Below are 14439 nucleotides of genomic sequence, written 5' to 3'. Positions count from 1 at the left end.
ATAGATTGTCACTCTAGGTCTTGAATTAAGTAATTTTCCCAGGATCAAACAGCTAGCATATGGTGAATCAGTCTGAATTTAAATTCAGACAATTTGACTTTCAAAACATGTGTGTCCTTGGGCAAGTTACATAAACTTTTTACAATTTAGTTTCTTCAAGAGCAGAGTAAAGACAGTATAAATTTCTACCCCAGAGATTGTTTTAATGATGACAATAAAATGATATGCATAGAAATGCTTAGGTCAATATATGGCACATCAAAACTCTTCAATACATTAGCTACTTTTTTGTAATTGCACTATTTTTATATGAATATTTTGTGGGAAAGATAAGAGAATAAACTGATGGGGGGGAATACAGAAAGCAAATTGAGGGCCCAAGTTTTTTGTGGTTTTGTTTTTGTTTTTGTTGCTGTTTTTAGCTTTAGAGATTGGATTTTAATTTTACTAATTTTGGAAGAACACGAAGAGGATCAATTTCCTTATGAGAAATAATAATATTTGTGTTTTAAGTATTCAATTTAAAGTGCAAGAGAATATTCCTTTTGTCCTGAATATGTGTTCTTGGTATATTCCATGCTGTTAACAGTGGGAATTAGCCACAGGTGAGTAGATCTTCATCATACTGAGTCATACAAACTGACTATGAATCCCAGTAGACTTTTTATATTTTATTAAAAACTTTGTTGTAAGATGTCATTTTACATCTTGATTTATTTTTACAAGTATTACCCAGTAATGAGGTAGAGGAAGAAAAAGAGAATAGAAGGAGTATTTGCTATGTCCTCAAAGGCATCTGTAACTCAGAAACTTCCAGCGCTCTTACACTCATGTTTTAATTATCCCCATGGTGCTTTAGAGGCTCATGATAAGCAGGTATTTTATTTGATTACGAAATTTGTCTCAGTAGCTAATATTTGTTTGCTAAAAATATCTTTGAAATAGAAATCAGTAAAGCTAAAATTGTGAAAAGCACAATTCAAATAGCTGAAGATATCTTTTCTTACAGGAATGTATGCTGGTAAATTAAGAACCTTAGCAACTGTAATAATGTAAATGTTTCTCTTTAGATTGAATTTTTATGGGAATTGTTTAGCTTGGTGGTCTATTGTAAGAACTATAGTACACATATTCAGTTCAATATAACTACCATGTACGGTGACCAACTATGTGCCAGACATTGGTTTAACTGCTGCAAACAAAAATTTTTTAAAAAATTGAAGATGTTGGTCAAATTCAATCAAGTGGCTAAAAATGGTACTGAATAACTCCAATTGAATCAGCTACATGACAAATCAGATGGTCGAAGGTACAAAGCAAGTTAATTATCTTCTGTTTTAAAATTTTTTTCAAGAGATAATACCACAATGTATTATTCATTCATCTACTCTAAATATCTGGTTTCTCTCCCTCATTTTCTCCCTCAAATTAATTAATATCCGATATCTCCATTATATTCCATTGCCACTTTTTACTTCATGCTGATACTATTTTTCATGGGCGCTATTATGTTTGTCTCTTGCCTCATCTCAATCCTGCACATGAGATACAAATCTGATTACAGGATGTCCCCTATATAAAACCTTGTATTTTAGCTCTGTATTACCTATATACCTTAGTAAAGCATATAAAGATAATCAAATATTGTTTGAATGAATAAATTAATGCATCCCTTTCTGGCCTATGCAGGCTTATCTTTAACTCTCCCCAAAACATAGCAGGATATCTAGTTCAACAGGACTAGATGAATATGCCACAATATGATATGCTTCTGGTTCTTCTACCTGATACTGCTCTTCTGCCCAGTAACCCATTCAATTGTTCAGCTATAGTATTAGGTGTCAAATTAAGAGTATTTTTTTTTTTTTTTTTTTTTTTTTTTTTTTTTTTTTTTTTTTGAGACGGAGTCTCGCTCTATGGCCCAGGCTGGAGTGCAGTGGCCGGATCTCAGCTCACTGCAAGCTCCGCCTCCCGGGTTTACGCCATTCTCCTGCCTCAGCCTCCCGAGTAGCTGGGACTACAGGCGCCCGCCGCCTCGCCCGGCTAGTTTTTTGTATTTTTTAGTAGAGACGGGGTTTCACGGTGTTAGCCAGGATGGTCTCGATCTCCTGACCTCGTGATCCGCCCGTCTCGGCCTCCCAAAGTGCTGGGATTACAGGCTTGAGCCACCGCGCCCGGCCAAATTAAGAGTATTTAGATGAGATGTGGGGATAACATGTGAAAGTGACAGTAATACATGTAGATTCGTTTTCCATACTTAGGAAGAACTACATGCTAGCAGCTGCATCTATATTGTTGCTAATCCAAATTATTTTGCTTTGTTTCATTATCTTTCTCTTCCTTTTTACTTCCTCTTCTTTTTGCCCTTCTTGTTCTTCATCCCCCTTTTCTGCCAATCATTGTCATGTTCTTTTTCTTTCTGGATCCTACTTTTACATTTTTTCTTCTGCTGCTTCTGAATTCTCCTTTTAAATTCTGTCTACATTTGCATTACGAGGTCCTCTCCAACTTCCCATACATATTTTATTTCCTCTAAGAGGATTTAAAGTCTCCTTGTTTCTGCTCTTCTCTGCAACCATAAAATTTATTATGAATACCTCGAAAGTATGGATTTTATCTTATTTATCTTAGTTCCTTAATTGCCTCATGTAGTACTTGAAAGACAGTAGCTTCCTAATGCATATGCTGGTTATTAAAGGCTTATATAAAGTGGGCAAGTGATGTAGAATTACTACTGTATTCATAAAAGTCATTTATCAGCCTATGACATTTTACAGTTTACAAAAAGTTTTACAGACATTATCTCATTCCAGTCTCATTCATATGAGGTCACTTATTGTGATGGTAACTATACTAAAATGAGGGAAGAAATTTCTGTCTACATTCCTCCAAAACTGTTGGATCCTTAACAATGAAACCAGCAAGTATGTATGTAATTAATGAATAAAAAATAGCTTGAATTTTGAAATCTAAACCATCATTTCATTTGTTTTGAATCTTTTTTAAGAGGCAACAGAATGGTCTTATATATAGGAACACTTCCAATTTAAAATGTTCCTTGGCTTTCTTGCTCAAAAATATCATTTTCCCAGGTTTAGTTTTAAAAATCTGAAATGCTTTATAATGTATATGCTCTCTATATGCCACTGCTGGAAGCTCTCTTCTTTCATGCCACCCTTTTGTATAAAATTTGGTTCATATTTTCTTCTGCTCAAAGACTTTCTGATTTAGTGTGCTTGAGAAACATTTGAAGTAATAGTTTGCAACAAAATTATTGGGCTTAATCCAAATTGATTGCTTTCAGTAAAACTAAGTGAGGCTCAGTAATCTTATTTAATAACCACTGCAGTTTATTCTGATGTAGTGGTCTGTAGATCACATTTTTGAACGGATTGGTGAATGTAGTCTAATTGCTATGATTGATATTGAGTGCCATTTGTTGCTTTGGGGGTTCAAATATCAGTATCGTTAGGCTTTGGCTTTCTTGCTTGTAAAATATGATTTTTAAAAAATACATATTGAGACGGAGAGAGAGATCAGTTCTAACAGAATATGCCCGTATTGTGCTAGTCAAAAAGAGTGCAGGGCCGAATAAATGTAAAGCTCTTATTTATTAGATGTTTCCTATGTGCATGTACTGATCTAAATTGTCTTTATGCATCAACTCAATTCATATTCAAAGTCACCTTACTTAGCGACATATATTTTCGTCTTCATTTTAGAGAGAAGGAAAGTGAGTCATAGAGAAAGCACGTAATTTGCTCAGGAGCCCACAGCTTGTAAATGGTCAAAATGAGACTGAAATCCAGGAAGTCATCTTTGTAGACATCTACTACCCCCACTCTTAAACACTATATTTGGACTCTGCCTACCAAAATAAAAAAGGCAAGGGAGGGAAGAGCTAAAGAGAATACTGGCATATCTTCTCCTGCATTTTCATATATTTGGGCTTTTCCAAAACATTTTGTATTTTTGGCACAATATTTCTTAAACTGCAACTAAAATTCAAGTCTGTTTCAGAGGAACAGTAAGAATGATGTCACTAAAGATTTTCTACTATTTGACCATCTCAACTTTATATTTAAAGGTTCATACAAATGTTTAAAAGAAAAACATGAATGTCCCCAAATAAAATGTAATGCATGTAAATAGATAATTTTCATATAAAAATGACCTGTAAATATGAGGAAAATATTCAATGGAATTTTAATAAAAAGCAAATTAAAACCACAATGTGGTAGCATCTTTTCTGAATTGTGTCTTTTAGTGTTTTCCAATTTCTTCTTTTCTCTCCCCATCCGTGCCATAAACTTTAAATATTATTGCTTCCCAAGTACCATCTTGGGTATTTTATCTTTTCCTACAGAATTCCCTTAGGAGATTTTATCCTCTTCCATAGTTTCAAATAAATGTTGAAGAATCCACAAATTCAATCCCCAGCTTTGACGTATTCCTGGGGTACAGACTTATATTTGACACTTTTGTTCCCACAAGAAAAATCAATGCCAGAAAGTGTTAGGTAAAGCCATGATGTGAAGTCAGCATAAGGTTTATTCAGCACCTCTACTTAGTAATGTATTCCCATTCAGTATTGAGACCTGGCACACCATTCAAGGAGCATGTATGGATTCAGTGAGCTCATTTTTCTTTGATACATTACATCATAATGACTAGACATAAGCAAGATCTGTCCTTAATGTTTTAGGACATTGGTAAATTGTTTCATTTTCATGTCTATTTTATTGTGAATGATTGTGGTTTTTATTTTTATTTGTCCAGAATGCTCATTTATTTTTCTTTTTAAGATATTAGGGTAAAGTTTTAAGCCTCTGAGAATGTAAAGTTTGAAGAAATACAATGAGGTTCATTTTGATCATGTCTGTTTGCAGTGCCTGCAGATAATCCAGGCAGGAATATGTACTAACTAGTGATGTTAGGGTTTTAGGATTTTAGGGTTTTCAGAAAATTGGGTCCTGGTAATTGACTTTTGAATTATTTATTAGAGTTCAACAAGTTTCCCAAAATTAAATTGTTTGAGCCAGATGAGCAGTTTTTCACAGGCTGATGACTCCTGTCTTTCATTATCATATTGCATGATCATTATGCATATTCTGGTTACTAAGATATTCACTAAACTTCAATTGTATCCATCTACTTTGATTATAGGAACTAACAAAACAAAACAAATTTAGACTCTGTTTTGGGTGCCCAGGCTGGGATTCTGCAAACTCAATTTATCTTTTGTCAGGTGACTTTCCACTAGGTTCCATAAGTAAAAGGTGGTAGAAAGCAGACAGAAAGAAAAAGGAGGAGAGAAAACCCTGGCATCTTCCTGTGTTCCTGTGTTCTTGCTTTGTTTTGACTAGCAGAGGAGCTCCAGTGTGGATTTTCATTTAATTCTCCAGATTCTTCTAGCACTTTTCAAAACAGCCTCCTTATGCCTTCTCAGATGTACCACAACGAGCTGAGTGATTTCCTCTCTTTTGAGAACTGGGTTCCAGATCTCTGGATCCTTTCAACGAACCTATGCATTCTAATAGACCAAAACCTTTGCCTTTGTTTCTCCAGCTCTAGAGATGGAAGCTGCTGTTATTTCCTATCTGACACCTCAGTGTTTCACTTTATTTCTCCTTTAGCAGCTTCTAAACATATGTTATTTCTATTGAAACACCTACTATATTTTTTCTCTTCCTGGCTGGATCCTGACTGATACACTATACAGATTTCCATTCGAAATCTTCAAAAATGAATAGTGCTTTCGCTTAGAGGAAACATAATTCATTTATTAAGCATATTTTGAGTGCCCTTCAAATGTCAGGTACAGAGTTAGGTGCTAGGGTTTCTAAGTGTTAAGGTAAATAAAATATTTTCTCGAGAATACTTCAGTTAGTAAAGGAGACAGAGAGTCAATAATTATTATAGATTATGACAAAAGATTCGTATTTTGGCTTTAAGGAGGGGACATGAGCTAAACTATCAAGACATGTTTTTAAATATGGTGGGAATTTGGGGTAAGAGATGAATATTGAGAGGTAAGATGAAACACACCCTATATCTTTGTGTATTCCAGGTTGTTTTCTAAAGTCAGTAAGAAATAATAATGCAGTTAATCTTAAATCGCATGCATTAGATAAGTTGCGTTAGCCACAGTTGAAGAATGTTTTGGTAGGGGGAGCACTTGAAATCAGAGGGACCAAGTGAAAAGGTGTGGTCACCCAGCTGGTGGAGACAGACAGCATCTGAAGAAAGGAAACCAGAGTTGGAATAAAAAGGATATAGATCCAGAATTACTGATAATAAAAGACAAGAGTGATCAGCCTGTGAAAAACTGCCTCTCTGGTGCAAACTATTTAATTTTGAGAAACTTGCTGAACTGCAATAAATAATTCAAGTCAACTACCAGAAGCCAATTTTCTGAAAACCCTAAAATCACTCCTTAGTGCATATTACTACCTGGATGATTTGCAGGCACTGAAAATCAACATCATCAAAATGAACCTCATTGTGTCTCTCCAAACTTTACATTCTCAGAGCCCTTATCTTTCTGAATTGTGCTTCTATCTTTATAGACCAGATGTGTCTGCTTTTTCCTCTTTCCACTCAAGCAGGCTCGTCAACTGTCTTTTTTCAAATGTGCGTCTCTCCATTCTACTTCTCCTGGGGGTGCCTGTGTCAGACTCTACAGTTGTAATAAGGACTATTTTAGTAGAAATATGTGTGTCCCTTTTTCTGTTTTTGTTAAATCTCTCTTCGATGCTATGAAATATATCATTCTACAGCACAGATTTGCACAGGTAACTACCTTGCTTAATGCTCTTATTATTTAAACTGATCCCATCCCTGCCCATCTCTCCACTTTCATGTGTTAACTTCCCTAATTCCCCTACTCTTTTTCAGTACACAGCTACCTGAACTCCTTAAGACTTATGTTCTTTTATTTCTCCCTCTGTGCCTAAGTGCTATTCCCTCTCAGCAGAGTGTCCATTCCTCCTCTTCATCTTAACCCACGCTTTCACAGATTTTCTCATTTCCTTAAAAATTTAACCTCTATGAAATTCTACAGTGTTTAACAACTATTTTATTTATTTATTATCTTTATTTATTTTGAGACACAGTCTCGTTCTGTTTCCCAGGCTAGAGTGCAGTGGCACGATCTCAGCTCACTGCAACCTCCGCTTGCCATGTTTAAGGGATTCTCCTGCCTCAGCTTCCCAAGTAGCTGGGATTACAGGACTGGTCCACCACACTCAGCTAATTTTTGTATTTTTAGTAGAGATGGGGTTTCGTCATGTTGTCCAGGCTGGTGTGGAATTCCTGACCTCCAGTGATCCTCTCATTTCGGCCTCCCAAAGTGCTAGGATTACAGGCCTGAGCCACCATGCCTGGCCAACTGTTTTAAAATTCTTGTGCAGAAGTGACTAGTAGCCATATGCTGAATAGAATCACAAAGTTTATGAGACTTCTAATATAGACTCAAAGGATTTCCTCATTCAAGATTAGTCTCTGATTCTACATTTTGGTAGGTGGTATTAATGTTCAGAAAAAAAATTACTAAGTTAAAGTACCTTAATTATGCTATAATTCACTTAGTTATTTTTTCCAAAAAATATTATAAAAATGATAAAGAGAAAAATAACCGCCCACCAAAATGATAAAGGACTAAGATGGATAACTACTAAAGAAATACAAAAAGCTAAAAATAAAAAAGACTGACTCATCACTCATTGTAAATGCAAATTAAATAAATGTTGGCAAAGCAAAACTATAATAATATTTTTTATTATCAAGTTTTAAGTATTTAAAAATCATAATAATTAATGCTAATGAGGATGCTGTGAAATTAACATTGTCTTAATTAAATATTCTTAGAAGCTTAGTAGGCACAATATTTTTAAAGAATAATTTAGTAATACATACAAAATACCTTTATATACTTTACAGAATTATAATTTTGTAAAAACAATTCCACATCTAAGACTCTAAGCAGATGTTCAGATGTGCAACCCAAAATGTTTGCTATACTAGTATCTATAAGGGCAAATATTTTAAACAGAAATTCTCAAGCAATATTGAGATATTTAAACAAATTGTGTTCAATTAACTGTAATTAGATATATAAAATATTAATTTTTAGGCACACTAATGTAAATTAAATAAATGTAACTCTGAATACATGATATACTCATAAGAATTCCAAGATTATCTATTTGTGAATGGGCAAAACTAAAATAGAAATGAGTAAGTTAAAACAGTAGCATAGGTTATCTCTGTGTGGTGGGATTATGAGTTACTTTCTTTATGCTTTGTATATTGTGTTTCCTAAATTTTTCACTTATGGCCTTTTTTATAAAATCATATTTTACCTCCTTTATTGAATTGGCCATTCAATTATCTAATTAATGTGTTTCTTGCCCTCCAAGGCCTGCAAGGAACACGTACCTTTTGTTTTCTTCATCACTGTATCCCTAGAAACTACCATATCATGGGCATTAAAGTGCTTTAAATGTGGGCTTAATAAATAAAAAACTTGACAGCACATTTAAATAAGGTTTTTTTTTCTTCAAAAGAGGTAGATTTATTCTACTGAAGTTTAAGCTTTGGAGCCTTACATTTGTTCAAGCCCTTCAAAAACAATACATGGACGTTAGTAATCTTATTTCTGCAATTTTGCATTCTTTTTCTTAGGGTGAGATCCCCAAAAGAATAAACTTCAGGCCTTTAAAAACCTAGATCTGTTTCTGTTTCTGGGATAGTCTTTATTTTCATTAATTTCTTCTTCGTATATAAATACTTCATTTTGCAGGACTCCTTGTAATTCCCAAATATGCTATATAAATTGATTTCTCTCACACCTTAATTATTCTATGAAAATCATTTAATTTGTGTTTCTCTTCCCACTTGCACCTGGGAAACCATTTTAGCTTACCTGTAGTGATAAATTCATACCAGCTGTGTCAAATAAAGAAAAAATCTTCTAAAATAATTCAACAACTTTATTGAAGAGAAACATCTATTTTTGAAGTCAAGAAACATTGTGCGAGCTTGGCATTTATATATGGAGACGGGATTTGGATCTATTCCTAGCTGAAAGAGCTGACTGCCTGGAAAAGGCCTGAGGGAAGAAGTGAGAAGCAGTCTTCTGAGGTTTGCCTTTTTCTCTTTCTTTTCTTTTTATTTTTTTTTTTTCTTTTGGCTTATTTGTTTTCCTTCAGACTGCAGGACATCAAGACACGGTTTTCTGGCCACATCACATATTCTGAAAAGCATGTGGTCTCCGAGTGGCACATATCAAAGACAACATGGGAATATAAAGCACTCTTTGGGCAAAAGTGAACATCATTTGGTGACATAAGTCAAAAAGTAATTGCTTTAAATATCTATTTCCTTGAGAAACAGAATATAGGCATAGTTTAAAATCATTTTTGTGTTATTACTGAAGTTTATTGTTCAAGCAGTTTGGTTTTGAGTTTGGATGTGTTAATAAATTGTGGTTGATGTTCATTGCCAGTCTCTGCGAAAGTGGCAGTAGTTATTTATTTATCTGCAAGCTGTGAAAACATTAGTCTATATTCAGATCCATTTCAATAAAGGGCATTTACAGTGGTTCATATTTTTCTAATTCTTTCTGTTTTTTTTTAATTAAAAAAGGACACACATTTGCAGTTTTTATATGTATATATTCCAGTAATATATTCAGGAAAATATCTTTCAGAGACGGGGAATTTTCGACTGTTGTTTTATTCACAACTTAGTTTGAAACATTTTATGATGTGATGATAAGCAACTTGAAGTTAATTGAAAAGAAGTGTCCTGTTAAATTAGAATAAGGTAAACCTGCAAAAGCATAATTTTCAACAAAAGGTAAAATTACAACTCTAATGTAAATATCAAAATGAATATGTTAAACAGTTTATTTACTCATTAATTAATGAGGGAATCCCACAGATGTTATAACTGGTTAAAAAAAGAACCTTTTGAAGAGCAGACACAGTACAGATCATGAATATTGAAATGAATATGCAAATAAGGGCAAGTTTGCCTTTTTCTACAATGAAGTGGGAAGTGATTTAAATAAAGATCTACTGGACAGGATCAAATTTGCATGTGACAAGACAGGAATTAGTTTGCATTGCTATCAATTTTCCACAACTTTCAGAGCTGTAAGATAGCTTTCATGAAACAGGAATCTGATGAACAGGAAGGGTGTACTCTAGTGCATAAATAATGCATAGTTTCTATTTAATGATGCATATTTATAGATTTTCCTACACATATAAGGCTACTGAAATATAGTCATTGTTTTCTGTTTTGTAGATATAAGATAAATCTCAACTTTGTTCAAAGATTAAAAAGTAGACAAATATCATATTATTAGAATAATTTCCAAGTAAAATAAAATGTTATTGAATTACAAAGGGGGCTGGAGAAGCTGAAAATAAGAGATCCATTGCAACCACATTCTTTTATAGCCACGTTCTTTCTATTTTTATTACTGATACCTTATCTGCTTAGGTGCTGGAGCTAAAAACTTCTTAGGCTACATATCCAACCTATCACTTAGCCCTATGGTCAGCCTCCACTGTCTGTTTCAACCAGTTCAATTCATTTTTATTGCCTTCTTCCTAGAACAAATAAATTTGCAATGGTTATATGTCTTTTGGAATATTGTTATATCTTCCTTACTGGAAGTGTTGTATTTACTTTTATTTTATACCATTATGTTATCCACAAAATACTCAGAATGTGTGTGTGTGTGTGTGTGTGTGTGTGTGTGAATTCTCAGAAAAATCCCTTTTTAGCAAGAGTTAATATGCAAGTTTTTTTTTAATTCCATGCAGAAGACAATAATAGCATAGTTTTTTTACCCAAATGGGTTAATGTTCATTATAATTTACTTCCTCTCCTTTTGACTACACTAAAATAATCCTGCTGTAGAAAATAAAAGATCCTTTTTCATTAACCCACTATTTCCCAGAGAAATGATTTTTAAAATGTAAACGAAATGTTATTAGTATCTCAGTCAAAACCTAATGATAATACACAGTTTTTCACAGAATGGAATCCAAACTTCTTGTCATGGACTACAGGCTCCTTCATGATCCCTTTCTATCTCGTCAATTTCATCTTGTAACATTGCGCTTTGGGGCACATTGCACTTCTTTCAATTTCTTTAAAGTAGGGTTTCTCAAGTTTAGCTTCTTATGAAGGGCTTTTGGCATTGAAAAATATTTAGCAGTATTTCCAGCCTCTATCCACTAGATGCCAGTATTAATCACACACACACACACACACACACACACACACACACACACACACACTTCAGTGTGACAATCAAAATTGTTTTCACCCATTGCCAAATTTCCCGTGGTGGGGAGTGGCAGTATCTCCCCCAGCTGAGATCCACTGCATTAAAGCAGCAAACATTCTTGCACGTGGACATTATCATGCAAATTTCCTCTACAAACAAGGCACTTCTTAGGTTCACTGCGTGGCTTCCTCCTTTTTCACAAATTTCAACAAAACATCTCTTATTCTAAAATGCCTTTCTTGTCCACTCTAATGTAAAACTACTATCTATCCTATCCTCTGAGGATTAAATACTACTCTTTTCTTTATATAACTTACCACAATACATAATTAAAACGTTTACTTATATAATATCTACCTCCTCTACTAGACTATATCTCTAAACAAGGAATGTCAGTTTTGTTCACCATTTCGATAAGTCTGTTTCTTTATCGTATATTCAGGTCTTGGCACGGGACTGACACTGAGGAGGCATTAGATACGTATTTTTTGAGTAAGTGAATGCTAAGTTGAGTTGAATTTCCTATTCATAATACAAGATCTTCACATTACACCATATTCAGAAGTTCACAAATAACTCACTGTGCTTAGCAAAATTGTGGTACCAAGAATAAATGTCGTTCTAAGGGTTATGTCTATAGTACAGAATGATGTTTTCTGTACATGTTATATTATTATTATTAATCCCATAATGGAACTTTTGGAGAAGCCATAAAAATCTATGGAATTCTGTGTAATTAAAGAGCTATAATCATTGTATCAGTCCTATTTATTTGTGTATTTATTTTATTCCCTGAGTAGTTTATCCATTTAAATACAACTTTATATGATCATTTTGAAAATCTTCCAAAAAAGCAAGCACACCGTTTTCAGGCGTGCTCCTCAAGTTCATTTTTTAGGAAATATATTTTAATATTTTTTCATCTACGTGCTACTTTGAAAGTATTGAATAAATAACTTTTGGCAGATAAATCATTACTCAATACAATCTGCTGTAATAATTTTGTGTTAAAAGCTTATTTTTTATGCACAATGGTATTGAACCCCAATACAGATCTCAAAGTAAGTTAGCATGATTGAACTGAATTGCAGATGGTCCAACTCCAAGTGTGGTGCTTTGCTAAAATTAGAGTTTCTATTGTTTGCAAAAATAAATATTTGCATGTTTTATAAATACTGTCTAACACAAACTCAAGTAGAAAAATTGAAATATGTATCTTCTTTGGATTAAAAGTATAGCTCAAATGAACTAAAGCTCGGCTTTCAGATAGCTTGCACATAAGGCAAAATCTTAGGAAAGCTCCCAATTTGCACAGTAATGTTAGTTCTTTAGATTTCACTTTTGACTTATCAGCATCTCCAAAATTTGATAAGATAGGTAAATCACTTTCAGATATTATTTTATAACTGGAATATTTTATTTATGTATAGACTGAAATAATTTATTCTTTTCTGTATTTTAAAAAGAAAATGATGTTAATGAAGGTAACTTTTTTTTTTCAGCATCTAAAATATTTTCAATAAGAGGGTAGGATCCAGGGTTTGTTTTTGTATCCTCGGCTGACCCTTCGGTCTCTAGCGCGCTCGAACTTCCGGCCTTGGAGCGGATGTAGGGTTCGTAGGGTTTCCGGGACCTTGCCAAATGCCGGTAAACCCCTTGGCCCTTTGGAGGACCGGAGAGCCAGATGATGCCGCAGCCCTTGGGGGAGTCCAGAGCCAGCTCGTCGAAAGTGAGGATCTTGCCCAGCGCTCCGCCCCGCCCCCCCCCCCCCCCCCCCCGCCACTCTCCGGAAGATGTGGCTGTGGGCCCAGCTGGTCACGCGCAGCACACACACCTTTAGTTTGGGCACCTCCTGAACCCTCATATCATCCGTTATGACCTCCACAACCACGGCTGTTTTGTTTTCCCGGCCAGGAAGCTTCATCTTCTGGATCATCCGGGAAAGGGACAGAGGTGGCCGGTTGTTGCCACTCATAAACAACCTATTGAGCACAACCTGGTTGAATGTGGAGTTGATTCCTTTGTCAGAAACCTGTACAGCTTGACCAACAGCCTCAGGTAGATATCCTGGCTCTTGGGCTTCTTGCGCCGAAACTTTCGGTCTTTGTTGTGGCGAGTGTCAACTCCCATGGTGGTGCCTCCTGCCTGGCCGGGTCTGGAAAGAGGGAGTGGTAAACTTTCTTTTGATGAGGATTTAAAAAAATTGGATATCAATGTTGTAGTTTTTACATATTAGTTTATTTTGGACAGCAAACGCATAAATAATACAGAAAAGACAGAAGACAGAATTTGCCACCTACTGTTAAGTGCCTTGTGCATTCCAACCCCTCACCTCCCAGTTTTTGAATGAAATGGCAAATTTTCTACAAAATATATTTTTTGTTGTTATTATTATTTGAATCAAAATATGCATTACTAAACAGTTCTTGAACATGTATTTACTTTTAAATACCCTCATATAAGAAATATACCAAATTATTAAAGATATGTTTTAATATTTCATATTAAAGAAAAATTAATTATTAGAAATGTATACATCAAATAATTTTTATACCTCAAAGGCTATTTGGAAGTGTCTACTTCAAGAACCTATTTTTTAATATCAATATCCTGCCTTTAAAAATAACTAAATTTTATCTTCTATGTTCAAATGAACAAATATATAAATGTCCAAATTCATGAAAGACATTGAGTCCTCTTATTAAAACAATGAGCTTGAGTTCATCTTAAATAAGATTTGCTACATCAAGTAGATTTTGTTTATATTTTAAAACTACATTTGCTTTATTTTCAAAGTAGTTTTAAATAAGCTTAAATGCTCTTACATACGTATAATAAAATATATTAGAAAACCTTAAGTTTTACTTTAGCATTAGGTTGTAATACTAACAATGCTGCCCAAATTAATTAAAAGCATGTTAAAATACAAATAAGATTTACTTCTTACCCGACCAAACAGCTTTCGTTATAAGATGTTGCTTATATGTATTTTCATTCTGGTAGAAAGAGACTGCCATCATTATTAGGACTACAGCGAGGCAAATATTACAACGACATTTGGAAGGATATTTGCCATTTCAGCTGTGTGAAGATAACCAAATAGTTAGATAAACATGACTCGATACTCTATA

General features: G+C 34.2%; 1 protein-coding gene and 1 pseudogene across 3 annotated transcripts in view; one reads left to right on the top strand and one right to left on the bottom strand.

Annotated features, from left to right (window-relative positions):
* The window catches only part of CSMD3 (CUB and Sushi multiple domains 3), a 1308251-nt gene that overhangs the window by 48031 nt on the left and 1245781 nt on the right, over positions 1-14439 (top strand). The gene's annotated exons all lie outside the window — the stretch shown is intronic.
* On the bottom strand, positions 12825-13438 carry LOC104682729 (annotated as a pseudogene).

The sequence above is a fragment of the Rhinopithecus roxellana genome, chromosome 9 (genome assembly GCF_007565055.1).
Source record: "Rhinopithecus roxellana isolate Shanxi Qingling chromosome 9, ASM756505v1, whole genome shotgun sequence".
NCBI classification, from domain to species: domain Eukaryota; kingdom Metazoa; phylum Chordata; class Mammalia; order Primates; family Cercopithecidae; genus Rhinopithecus; species Rhinopithecus roxellana.
This window is presented reverse-complemented; position numbering and strand designations above follow the sequence as displayed.